The sequence below is a fragment of the Ursus maritimus genome, unplaced genomic scaffold, assembly GCF_017311325.1.
Source record: "Ursus maritimus isolate PB19 unplaced genomic scaffold, ASM1731132v1 scaffold_1, whole genome shotgun sequence".
Lineage (NCBI taxonomy): Eukaryota > Metazoa > Chordata > Mammalia > Carnivora > Ursidae > Ursus > Ursus maritimus.
Window position 1 is genome coordinate 101,211 of NW_024423343.1, and position 13,080 is coordinate 114,290.

Below are 13,080 nucleotides of genomic sequence, written 5' to 3' on the forward strand. Positions count from 1 at the left end.
AGTTCCCAGGCCACACACACTACCTTCAGACTTCCGGGTATTTGGGGAAAATAAACATTTATCTGTTTAATTCAAGTCGCTTGGGTTTGGTCCTATTTATAGCTCAAAGTATCCCTAACCAACATCCCTGTACATCCCTGTACCGACGGATGAAAGATTACTCCAAACTTTGCCGTGAAGGAGAGGAGAAGCTAAGGGGATCGACGCTCAGAGGTGAAGACCCTTTGCTCTTCTTTGCTCCCACTTTTATTGGTCCTTCAGGATAATCAAAAATCCTTATCACTGTCTCTCAAGCACGTGAAGTTGACAACGGTCTTACTGAAACTGGGAGGATCTGTTTACCCAGAAAGATACGACATGCTAATTTGGGCGTGCTCCACGTTCTGCTAAACATAGCCTAAGGGACAATGCCTGCATCTCTTAGCTCACAGGGCGACCCTTTGGGCTAGGAGAGTTTCAGGAAGGCAACTCCCCGCGGCATTCCAACAGCGGAGTGGTCACGTAGGCCTTCGCATTCCCTGGGCCTACGCCCTTCTCCAAAACCTTCCCGGCCGCAGCGGCGTCCGTGTTACATTTTAGCCAGCCAGGTATTACGGCTGATTTCATGCTCTGCATGACTCCAACACAGCATTGTAATGATAATATACGGAATGACCCTTGGTTTAATTTAAAAAGCAATACAGCTGAACTGAGTGGCTAGGCTGTGTGGAATGGGGGAGCCTCAGAGGTGCTCCGACCTCACCTGCGGGGGGAAGCCGATGGCTGAGCTGATGGCACTTGTAGACCCAGCCGCAGCAGCTAGTTCACAAAACGGCCTCCCAGCTCCTCAAAAGCTTAAACATAGTCACCTTGTGACCCAGGAATTCCACTGCTAGGCATGCACCCAGAAGAAACGAAAGAAACGAAAGCCTGCCTCTGCACGAGGGCTTGTCCGAAGTGTCCACAGCAGCATTATTCGTGACAGCCAGAGTAGACACAACCCAAACGTCCGTCAGAGGACAAGTGGATAAACACAATGGGGCCCATCCATCCAACGTTGCAGTACATGGAATGTTACTCAACACAGAAAGGAATGAGGCCCGACACGGTTCCATGCTTCCCCACGGGCGAACCTCGACCAGCTTCTGCTCCCCGAAAGAGGCGGACACGGAGCCCACACTGTGGGATTCTGTTTATTACGACGCGTCCGGAGCAGAAAGACGACTGTGTGCTTGCAGCTGCAGAAGCTGAGACCGGCAGCGGGCGACAGGTGGGTGTGCCCACCCTCCGCAGGGGCCGTGTTCACACACGAACGCGCCATCCTTCAGGTGAACCACCACACAGCACCGGACTAATGAACGGGGGGCTCGTTGGGGTGTCATCCTCTTGAGACTTTTCCTGTATTTTACTTTTTAATTTACTTAAATATATTATTTTGGCAAAAAAATATCTAAACCTCAATCTAGCAGAACAATTTGCTTCTTTTATTCCTTCCTGGAGGAAAAAATATTAAGTCTGCAAAACAATATCACTAAATTATAAAGTTGAAACATTTTATCTCTGAAGACTTAATACAAAGTTGGATCAGAGAAGGTTTTGATCATGCAAAGGCCCCCAATCCTGGTTCACGGCCCCCCTCTTTTGTTCCTCCTTGAGTGGCATCACCAGTGGAGGCCTGAGCACGTCTGCACCTAAAACACCATTTGTCTGATGGCCCTTTCTAACTGAACACCGCACATTCCAACATACTGTAAACTGATTTAAATTAAAGTGAGATCTGGTAAAACAAAGAGCAATGCAAAATGAATTAACTTCTTCCACATTCTGCTCCCCACCGTCGGAAAAGCCTGTTCTATTCCCTTCAAGAAAGTGCCTCGTTCCTTTCTTCAAAGGAAACCAAGAAAATATATACGGCTTGTAAAAAGCTCAACCAGAACCCGCTGCTGGTGGAGATGGGGGACTGCCCCCCCCGAATGCAGGTTCCACTCCTCCTTCCTGGGGTGAACATGTGTAAAATGCACTCTTCAAGGTTTTCAGTGGAAAAAGAGGGTTTTCATCGGAGAAAGAGGGACATTTTTGTTTTTGGCTTTGAATGAAGATCGGGGTGTGTGGGTGGTGGAGCCATTTGTTCTGATGTGAGAAAAGGACTTTCAGTAGAAAAAGAACAGGTGATGTTTCTACATGCAGATGTTTTCATACGGGTGTGTCGTGTGTGTTTCTCAGGGTGGGGAATTGTATCGTCAACTGTAGTCCGATGGGATTACATTTCTATAAAAAATAGTCTTCTCTTATTTTCTGTTTCCACATGGAGGTTTTTTTCTTTTCCCACATGGAGTTTTATTTACCATTTTAAAAAATGTTTTCCTCCAATTTATAGTGAGTGATTTTAAAACGTAAGCTGATAGCACACGATATGTAAAATTTATAAAGTAATGACGTGTTTAATAGTTTACCCACTAGCCTCATCCGGTCATTATAACATTTTACAGAGCAAACAAGCAAAACCTTTTTGTGTTAGCATGACAGACGTTGTCGGACTCCAGGAGGGGTCTTCTGGATTCTCTAGATGTTTCCACAGTTACTGAATACGGGAGGTTTGGAGGGGACGTGTGCTCGAACCCTGTGCCTCTGAAAGGAGTGGCCGTCAGGATCTGTAGGACAACGGGCTTTTACATTATGAGCCAAATATAAAACAACAAACTCTCTTACTTCTATGCCAGGACGCAACGTCCCTGTCATACACTTGGTTAATGTTTGTGTGAATTACCCTTATTATCTGATCGTGCGTCGTGAACCTCCCAACACACAGCCGCAGATGGAGCTTCATAACCGAGTCGGGTGAAAATGTCAGAACCGGAACACAGAGTCCGCCATCGCACGCCCGCCACTCCTGCCAGGAGGAAGCTCAGAGAGCTTTGCTTGGTGTGGTCCAGTATGGAGGGAGAAGCAGCTGTTGGCCAACAGGGGGAAGAGGCGGCAGGGAGAACGGCTCAGTTTGTGAAGCCTGAGCCAGGGCGTGCATGGGTCTCTGTGGTGACCGGTTGGGAGAAGCCTATATGCGTCCCCCGTGAGCCCACTGGTGTGCAGCTGGTGGCCGGGGAGCCACGAGGTCAGCCGGCCAGAAGAAAGTGGAATCACAGTTAAGACCGGGGTCAGGAGGCTGGCTGTCGACCCTGTAAAAATACCGCTAACTGAAGCCGTGTCAAAATCCTATTAATCTTAGAGATACCAGATTGCAGTAGAAAGTTGGTGGCAAACCCAAAGCCACCTCCCTGGTTCACATATGCGGGAAGACATCTGCACACGTCAGAGGCCAGTTTGGGAAGGACTCGCCCTCACTGCCCGACAGACGTGCGGCTCAGGAAACGCATCTCCAGATGGCCCGTCTTTGCAGAGGGAGGGTAGTTCGTCCTGACCTGTGATTTGTCGGAACCAAGCCAGGCAGCCTGGAGCTGAGTTCGAGGTGGAAAACCCCGCGTGCTGACCTGCCCGAATCTCTTCTAAACCAGCTTCGCTCTGACACTCCTGCACGCAGCTTTCCTTTGGAAGACAACGGACATTAATTATGAAGTAAAACCACTGTTTTCACTACTCTTCATGTTTTTATCTGTGAAGGGGCCGTAATAGTGAGGACACTGTTTTTCTTACTTGTGAATTTAACGTGAAGCCCCCTGGGTGGGGCACAGACAGATGTAACAGAAAGAAGGAAGGTGGGTCTCCTTGGGGCCCCAGGTGGTCCACGTCCAGCCTGTCTTGGGGCTCTGAGGAACGGCTCGAGGGGGGTTAAATAAATGAACTCAAATAGCATAATCAAATGAAAACATGTGGACCAGTGACTAAAGGGATTAATCCAGTTCCGTGGCTCTGACCTGCTCACCACAAGGAGGAGCCCGGGCTGAGCGGAGTGAACCTTTGCCCAGAAACACAGTGGCCAGTGGTGGAGGTCTTCGCACCTGGGCTGGGTCGGCCCCAGCTTCGTTCCCCCTGCAACGCTGGGGTGCCTCCAGGAGCCACTGTTGTCAGCAGCATTCAGATCCAGTTTCAAAGGCAGCACTGCGTCTGCTAAAACAGGTGGCCCATCTCTGCTGACCCATCGCTCCCCAGTTTTCCAGTGTCGCGCCCTGCCTGGCAGCAGAGACCTCAGCCTCACCATCCCTCCACAGGACAGTGGCTTGTGGGAGTTTAGCTAATTGGGGGAAAAAAACAAAACAGTTTTGACTTATAGGAAAAATTGAGAAAAAAGTATGGAGAATTCCCATACACCCACTGCCCCTCCCCAATTTCCCTATTATTAGTACATTTATTGTAAGTTATGAGCCATCATCGATACATTATTACTAACTGAAGTCCAGCGTCTGCATGCGGCTACCCTCGGATGTGGATACCATCCGTGCTGATGATGAGGGAACAGACGGCAAGCTGAGGACAAAGCAGAAGCTGACACCCCCCTACTCCCCCCATGGGATGTACGTGACATTCCTCAGGCCCTAGAGCTAAGGAGAGGAGAAACAAACAGTTAACCTACAGAGACCACAGTCTCAGTTTACAAATGTCTTAGCAATTTACAAGAACAAAGCATTTTTGTCAATAACGCTTCCCGGAGGGAAATGTAGATACAATTAAATGTCCTTATAACCTGGAGCCCATTGACAGATACTTGAAGCGGCGGAGTGTAAAGTTTCTCCCAGAAGCTCCCAACTATCTTCACGGTAACGCCCTGCTAGAGGGAAAAACAAACTTAACTTGACAATGGCCAGGCCTCCTGTATCCTGTGAGTCTTCTTTAACATATGAAAGTACTTTCTCAACCTCCCTTTTCGTTACCTCCCCCAACCCCGTAGTGTATAATCAGCCCCCCTCCCAACCCGGGGCAGCAGCTCTTTCTGCTGGTCTTGCCCCCCAGCTTTAGAGCTTTAGTAAACCACCATTTTGCACCAAGAGTTCTTTCTTGTCGTGGCTCTGGCCCTCACCCCACTGAACCTCGCCGATATCCCACAACCCTGTCACTGACAGATGTGCAAGGTCCCGCACCCACCCTTGCAGCGTCACACAGCTAGCCTCACTGCCCTCAGGACGCTCTGTGCTCTGTTCATCCCTCCTCCCCACACCCCTGACAACTACCCATCTTTCCACTGTCTCCATAGTTCTGCCTTTCCCAGAACGTTGTCGAGTTGGGATCGCACAGCGTGCAGACTTCAGACCGACTTCCGTCGCCTAGTCATATGCGTAGAAGGCTCAGGTCTTTTCATGACTTGCAAGCTCATTTCCTTTTAACACTGAATAATATTCCATTGTCTGGGTGGACCACTGTCTATCCCCTCATCTCCTGAGGGTCACCTTGGTTGCTTCCAAGTCTTAAAATTGTGAGTAAGGCTGCTGTAAACATCCCTGTGCAGGTCTTCGACTGGACATCATTACTCAGCTCATTTGGGTAAATACCAAGGAGCGAGATTCCCGGGTCACGGGATAAGAGTGTGTTTCATTCTGTTCCCCAGTCCGCCAAACGGCCCTCCAACACGGCTACCCTTTGGCACGCCGCAGGCCGCGAGAGAGCGCCTCTGCCGCGCCCACCCTCGCCTGCAGGTGGTGCTGGCAGCGCTCGGTTCCGGCCCTTCTAATCTGCACAGTGGTATCTCATTGTTCCTTGAATTTGCGTTTCTCCGAGGGCATGTGGTGTGGAGGATGTTTTCACACATGTATTTGCCATCTGTGCATATTTGGTGAGGTGTCTGTTTAGATATTTTGCCCATTTCTTAATTGGGTTGTTTTCTTGTTGAATTATAAACACTCATGTTCTAGTTTTAAGAGTTCTTTGTGTATTTTGCTACCAGTCCTTCATCAGATTGTGTTGTGCAGGTTTTCTCTTACTCGATGGCTTGTCTTTCCATTGTCCTCATCTTTCAGTGCCATCTTGAAAGTTGGGTGTATTTTGAAGAACAGTAAGGAGGTTAGAACTGCAGACACCGTCCAGGAGGACAGGAGCAGGGGAAGGAGTCCCTCCTGTCTTGCAGGCAGTGGTGGAGAAGACGTGAGAAGAGTGTCTGTAGTGTCTCAGCTCTTTCATTATGGAAGATTCTCTGTGGCTGGAGAATATTTTGTGCTCAAAGGCCAACACTACAATTTACTTCAAACTCTTACCTTTTCGGTTCTTGAGTGACTTCTCCGGGCAGCCGTGGCTGGGGGTGCCCCAGGCTGTGGCCTCCTCCTCTCTGCTCGCCCAGGAAAGGAGTGAGCTGTGGACTGGGCTTCAGCTCTGAGGGTGCCCGTGGTCGGATGGAGGCTCCAGAACTCTCCTTGCTCATATTCCTACAGATGTTTGTGTTTGGGGTCCTTTACAACATTCAGAACGGAGTTCCAGCGGAGCACTTCACTGGGCTAGAGAATGCAGTGTCTTCCCCTGGAATTCGAATTTTCCACCTGGGGACCCCTTAGGTGACCAGTGCATGGACAGCCTGAAGGAGAACGTGGGTGAAATCCAGCCCCTTCAAGGACAAGCTGGACACAAGGGTCACATGGAAGGGGAGGCTTCAGAAGGGAAGACGGGGGCCTTCCCGGCCTGCACTGCCAGAGCCCAAGGCCCACGCTGAGGTGGGAACGGGAGCCTAGGGGTGGTGGTAGTGCAGAGGGACAGCAGCCAAGGGGGGCCAGGGGCTGCATCCAGGGAGGGGCTTGGCCTGGGGTCCCACCATGGACGTCGGCAGATGCTCTGGGAGGGTGAGTGTGGCCGATTCCACTCCCTTCGGTGGGATGGGCGTTTGAGATCAATACCAAGTGGATTGCGCGTCTGAGTGTGGAGGGAAGGCTCGTGTGGGTGACCTAGGATTCTTTACGGCCCTTCGCAGACCCCCTCTTCCCCTGTGTGCCGTGGGGCCTCCCCAGCTCCTCCTCACGCACGGCCTCTCCCCCAGACACCTCCCGACCGGCAGGAGCCCTCCGCACAGACGTCCCCACCACATCCCTCTCCTGCATGCGTCTGCCTCCCCGGCTGGACACACGGCAGGCTGACTTTTCGCTGTCTGTGCCCCATGGTTTCGGCAGCTGTGCACAGGCATGAGAGCCCAGAGGGAGTTCTGAGTGGACGCCCAATACTCTGCCTCTCAAAGAGAAAGCACACACCCCATGCCCAGTGTCGACGCTGCACCCTGACACGTCCCGGGCACTTACTCCGACGGCCAATGCCTCACTTTTAGATAACTCAGGGTCACACTCTGAGAATACATTCATGATACCAATGACCCCACGGCCCCTTCTCGGAGACCTTGTTCACCCATGGTGCCATCTGAGGGCGTTGGTTTAGTGTCTCTTTCTGGCCATCCCCAGAATGTCCCTGCTTTAGAAAAACAATAAACCAAATGGATGCTAGAGTGTGCAGTGGGCACATGAATTATGCAGCAGTATTTTACTAAAGTCTCACCCATTTTTTAAATTTAAATGATCCCAAACAAAGCTCTGAACCATGAAATAAGCACCCGGCTCTGCGGGGCGTTTGGATGCTGTGGACGCGGTTCCTGCGGCGGGTCTCAGGCCCTCGGTCACCCGCGTGTCCCACCCAATCCTGGAGACGTGGGGCGGGGCTGCCGAACTGGCACTCCAAGGCAGAAGGTAGCCTGAGAACCTTCCTGACGGAAAGAGCCTGAGAGCAAAGCTCCACAGACACCGCACAGGGCTTTCCACCAACTCCTCAGGGAGAGGCAGTGTCCAGAGACCGGAGAGGCCCGGAGCCTCGCAGAAGGGCGGAGCTCGCTCACCTGTTCAGTGTAGGGAGCTGGGCTTCGGGCAGCCTCCCTCTCTGCAGACCACCCTCCATCTTCCTGCAGAACCAGGGGCGGACACCAGCTGGTCTTACTGACACTGTCTTAAGTAACACTTCACTTTTTGCAATAGGCATTTGCAACTCAATTGATCTAGAAACACATTTTTTTAAAAGATTTTATTTATTTATTTGACAGAGAGAGACAGTGAGAGAGGGAACACAAGCAGGGGGAGTGGGAGAGGGAGAAGCAGGCTTCCCGCTGAGCAGGGAGCCCGATGCGGCTGGATCCCAGGATCCTGGGATCATGACCAGAGCCGCAGGCAGACACTTAACGAATGAGCCACCCAGGCGCCCCTAGAGACATTTTTAAGAAAGGTCTTTCCAGAAACACTAAAAATTGTTTTCAGTCATTATATAAATATCTCATCCACTCAAGACCTAACCCATCGGTGTTTAAACAAAACTGATAAACTAGGGGCGCCTGGGTGGCTCAGTCCTTAAGCGTCTGCCTTCGGCTCAGGTCATGATCTCAGAGTCCTGGGATCGAGTCCCGCATTGGGCTCCCTGCTCAGCAGAAAGCCTACTTCTCCCTCTCCTTCTGCTGCTCCCCCTGCTTGTTTTCCCTGTCTCGCTCTCTCTCGCTCTCTGTCAAATAAATAAATAAATAAATAAAATCTTTAAAAATAAAAAAAAGTAAAAAATGATAAAGTAAAATAAAAATATTTGCTCTTACAACCCTATTCCTTTGCAACTCTATTTGAATTATGTAACAAGCAGCCAAAATAAAATAAAAACATTACTTATTTCTGTTAACAAGAGAAGCAAGAGCTTTCAGTGTTTCTGACAGTTTCTCAAGCAGGAAAAAGCACAACATTCGACTATTTTTATCTGCTGTGTTTGCCATTTTTCAGCCCCCAGTGCTACAGACACAGATGCTGCCTGTAGGCTTTACTTTCTCTTGTGAGTTAAACCAACATTTTACAATAGTTTGGGTTGAAAAAATATTAACAACTTGCATCTCTAGAGCTTTAAATTCCAAAATTCTGATCAATCCACAGCGTGGTATTAGCAAAGTAACTAACTTTGCTAATTTGATTTAAATGTCACGGCTAGGCAGGAGCAATTGTAACAACACAAAATTTACTTCAGGCATTCATTTGTTCTGAAGGACTTTGAGCTCTGGACCAGCAAGTAAATGTAAACACTGCACAAACTTCAGCCCCCAGACGCAGACGACCGCAGCCACAAGGAGAGTTGGGCCGCTGGGTCTTGCAGANNNCGGCCGGCGGGCCGTGGCGTCCCGGCCTGGACTGCCAGCCCCTTCTGGACAGACGTCTCTCCGAGCCCGCGTGAGCTCTTCAGATGCCTGAACTTGGAAATAGAATTCTCAAGTCTTGTCAGTTCAGTTTTCCTATGATAGGAAATACGTTCCTCTGAACGATGTCTTTCTTTAATTGTTCGATGAGGCCAAGATTTAAGTATCGCAAATGTCTGCTGCTGGCATTTTTCTTAGCTGAACATTATTATTATTATTTTTTAAAGATTTTATTTATTTATTTGACAGAGATAGAGACAGCCAGCGAGAGAGGGAACACAAGCAGGGGGAGTGGGAGAGGAAGAAGCAGGCTCATAGCAGAGGAGCCTGATGTGGGGCTCGATCCCATAACGCCGGGATCACGCCCTGAGCCGAAGGCAGACGCTTAACCGCTGTGCCACCCAGGCGCCCCTTAGCTGAACATTATTAAGCCTTATAATTTCAACAGTGAAGCTTCTAATTTTTAAAAATGCCTTTAATACCTGACTACAATTAACAGGATTATAGATTTTCTTTTGTAACTATAACCTACACTTTAAAGGAAAACAGCAGTGACCTGTGTCACATCCGGCCGTCCTGGGTCCGGCGGACTGAGGCCGGGGAGGGGTGCAGAGCGCGGAGGTCTGCTGCACCGCGAGGCTGCAGGGACGCCCACCAGCTAGTTCATACGGGATTGCGTTTTACAGGACTTGTGATAAGGAAAAAATAGGTAATACAAACCCGTCTCCCCTCCCCAAAGGTGAGGTAATCCGTTCTTTGAGATGTCCTTCGTAACATTAGGAAAACATCTTTTCTGGAACTCACGCAGTTGATTCAAGTGAACTTGTCAATCTCTGATCTGCTCTGGGAACTAAGGAAGTAGGTTTCTCCTCCCTTCTCCCGTGGCACGTTGTAAGCACCTGGTAATGTCTGCTGGCGGTTATCTCGGGCCCTGAGACCAGAGACTGCAGAAGCCTGCGGGTGACCTTCCCCAGAGCTGTTTTGTCAAGACTTGGCACTGGACTGGGTGGCTCCGAATCCCGTCGCACGTCTCGGTGTGAGTCTACGAAAGGTGGAAAGTCAGCACGAGCGGCTGAGTGAGTGTGCGCACGTGTGTCCCGTGAATGTGTGTGCGCGTGGGTGTGTGGCATGAAGGTGGGTGAGTGTGCATGTGCACGGACGCGTGTGCACACGTGTGACTGCGTGCATGTGAGCGTGTGTGCTTGCCTAAGTGTGGACGTGTGCGTGCATGCGTGCGTGAATGACCGGAGATGTTCTCTCGCGTTGTAGGAGACGTGAGACTCATTGCCCGGGTGTGGTCCAGGTGTGGTCCAGGCATTGCCCACGGAATGATGTGTGCAGAGTCCTCCTGTGTAAAGATAGGCTGCCCTTTACAAAACGCACTGAGAAGTCAACCCGTCTCCCCACAGGATGTCCACCGATGGACCTGCTCTCCCTGGTGTGAAAGGCCAGCATGAGGGCCCCTCAGAGAGCCGAGAGGGCCAGTCCATGGACATTTTTCCCCATCGCGGCTCATGCGCTGGGGGCTTCGGGAAGAGCTCAAATCTTTCTCCATGGGCACAGACCCTGTGTCTCCCTAACAGCTACTTCAGTTATCAGAGGGTATAACAGAATGACAAAGCCATTTGCCCTTTGGAAGCAAGAATTAAGTGCATTCAAGTTTTAAACAGAAAATGCTGCGATAAAAATTGAGAGGGGTGTGCTGCTGAGTGAGAAACTTAAAAAGGTGAGTTTGCGGTGATGCAGGCAGATGTCGCCAGCCGCGCGCTCTCCTCCAGCAGGGAGCTCGGCACGCACCTGCCCCTCCCGTACCTGTGTGGGCAGGCAGCCTGGAGCCTCAGAGCCCTGCTTTGGGCAGACTGTCTACAGCCAGCCGTCCCTGCCAGCCCCCAGTCGGCTATCTGTGCATTTCCTGCCACATCAGGTGAATAATGCCCAGCTGAGGTCCCCCGTCAGCATCAGCAGCAACTAGAAATACACGGGCTGGCACCGCGAGGGGTGGTTCATGGTGTGTGAAGAGCAGAACATGAACGTCAGCCACCCTCGGCCCCTGGACACCCTGTCACCCCACCGAGCAAGGAGGGTGCTCTTTGCAGGCCGTGCCTTCGGTAAAGGGCCTCTGAGGCTGTGCCCCTGCGCTTCTGGACTCCGTCGGGGAGGGGGGAATCTCTGGTGTACTTGGCACTCTCTGCCATGGGCGCCTTGGACCCTGGGACGGCCTTCAGGTGGGTCCTGGGCAGGGACTGATGATGGGGGGTCACTGTCCAAGGCTGCAGTGCATCCTGGGTGGGCAGGATCCACCTTGTCTCCTGGCAATGCCCAGGGACCGCCGCGGGTGTAGACCGCAGCTGCACACCTGACCCCTGTGGTCCTAGCTCTGCAAGTGGCTGTTGCTGCAGTGGGCGGAGCAGGGGCGTGCTTCCCATCGGAGACGTTCACCCCCTTGTGTGACCCTCTGTGCCTCCTGCACGAAGTCCCACCTTGTCTCAAAATGTAGCAGGGATCAATCGCCTACCCAGTTTTCCTTTTAAGCTGTACGCGATCTGATCCCTTTTAACCTTGTTTTCTGAATTATCTCCACAAGAAAAACCTGATACAGGGTTTTTGTGGGATGAGGACTTTGTGTTCCTTTCACTGGCAGGGGTTGGCGGGTGTGTGTGGGCATCTTCCCCCACCCCTGACACCCCTGACACTGGGGCCTGAGCCTCCCCATGCCCCTCCCCAAGGTACATCTGTTCTTGGTGGTGCCTGCACTGTTCTGTAAGATGCTTGCACCCCTGGATGCCATTAACCCCGCTTTCTGTTCTGTTCAGGAAATACTCCCGTCCCTGGAGGAAGCCGCTGGACTCGCAACCTCTCTCAGACACGGACCCCTGAGCACCCCCCCACCCCCGCCCCGGGCTCCCACACCCTTTTCTCCCCCTCAGTGGTTCCCACCGCTGGTCTGGGTGGGAGCATACTCCCAGGAGACAGAGCTCATTTGAAAATTTGGGATTTAGCCAGTAAACCCATCTGATCCGTGTAACTGGCATAATCTTACCCCCACCCTGGAAGTAAGAAATGGTTCCCACCACCCCATGTTGTACAGGGTGTCATGCCTGCCACCCCAAGCCTCTGATGCTGTAACTGGAATTTAGGTGGTGAAAATGCTCCAGCTCAAAACAATACTTTTTATATAATCAGAAGACGACGCTCTCCTCTCAGAAACAGGGAGCTGAAGGTTACAAATGATGCTGGCACTTCTCCCGTTCTGCCTCTTCTGAGCTGACACTCACAGTTTCACTGGATATGGCTCCTCCCATCAGGACGGGCAGCAAAGAGGGCAGCTTCCCTCCTCTGCAGGGGAAGGTTTGGGGTTTGTTGGTGAGGGGAGCCAGGGGGAAGGAGCCTCCAGGTACAAGCAAGCCAGCAAGCAGCCCTTCCCAGGGCCAGTCTGTGTCACTATGAGGGGTCCCTGCACATGGAGGTGAAAGTCCCTGGGGGTTCAGGCTCAGGAGGGGGGGTCAGGAAAGGGGGATGCAGGCCAGAGAGAGGCAGGGCGGAGGGAGGGAGGGAGGGAGAGAGAGAGAGAGAAGAGGAGGGGGGGGGGAGGGAGGGAGGGAGGAAGGGAGGGAGGGAGGGAAGGAGGAAGGGAGGGAGGGAGGGAGGGAGGGAGGGAGGGAGGGAGGGAGGGAGGGAGGGAGGGAGGGAGGGAGGGAGGGAGGGAGGGAGGGAGGGAGGGAGGGAGGGAGGGAGGGAGGGAGGGAGGGAGGGAGGGAGGGAGAGGAGGGAAAGAGAGGGAGGGAGAGAGGAAGGTGAGAGAGGAGGGAGAGGGAGAGAGAGGAAAGGAGAAAGAGGAGGGAGGGAGAGGAGGAAGGAGAGAGACAGAAGGGAGAGGGAGAGACAGGGAGGGAGAGGAGGGAGAGAGAGAAGAGGAAGGAGGGGGGAGGGAGGAGGGAGGGAGAGGAGGGAAAGGGAGGAAGAGAGAGAGGAGGAAGGAGGGAGAGACAGGGGGAGGGAGAGAGAGAGAGAAGAGGAAGGAGGGAGGAGGGAGG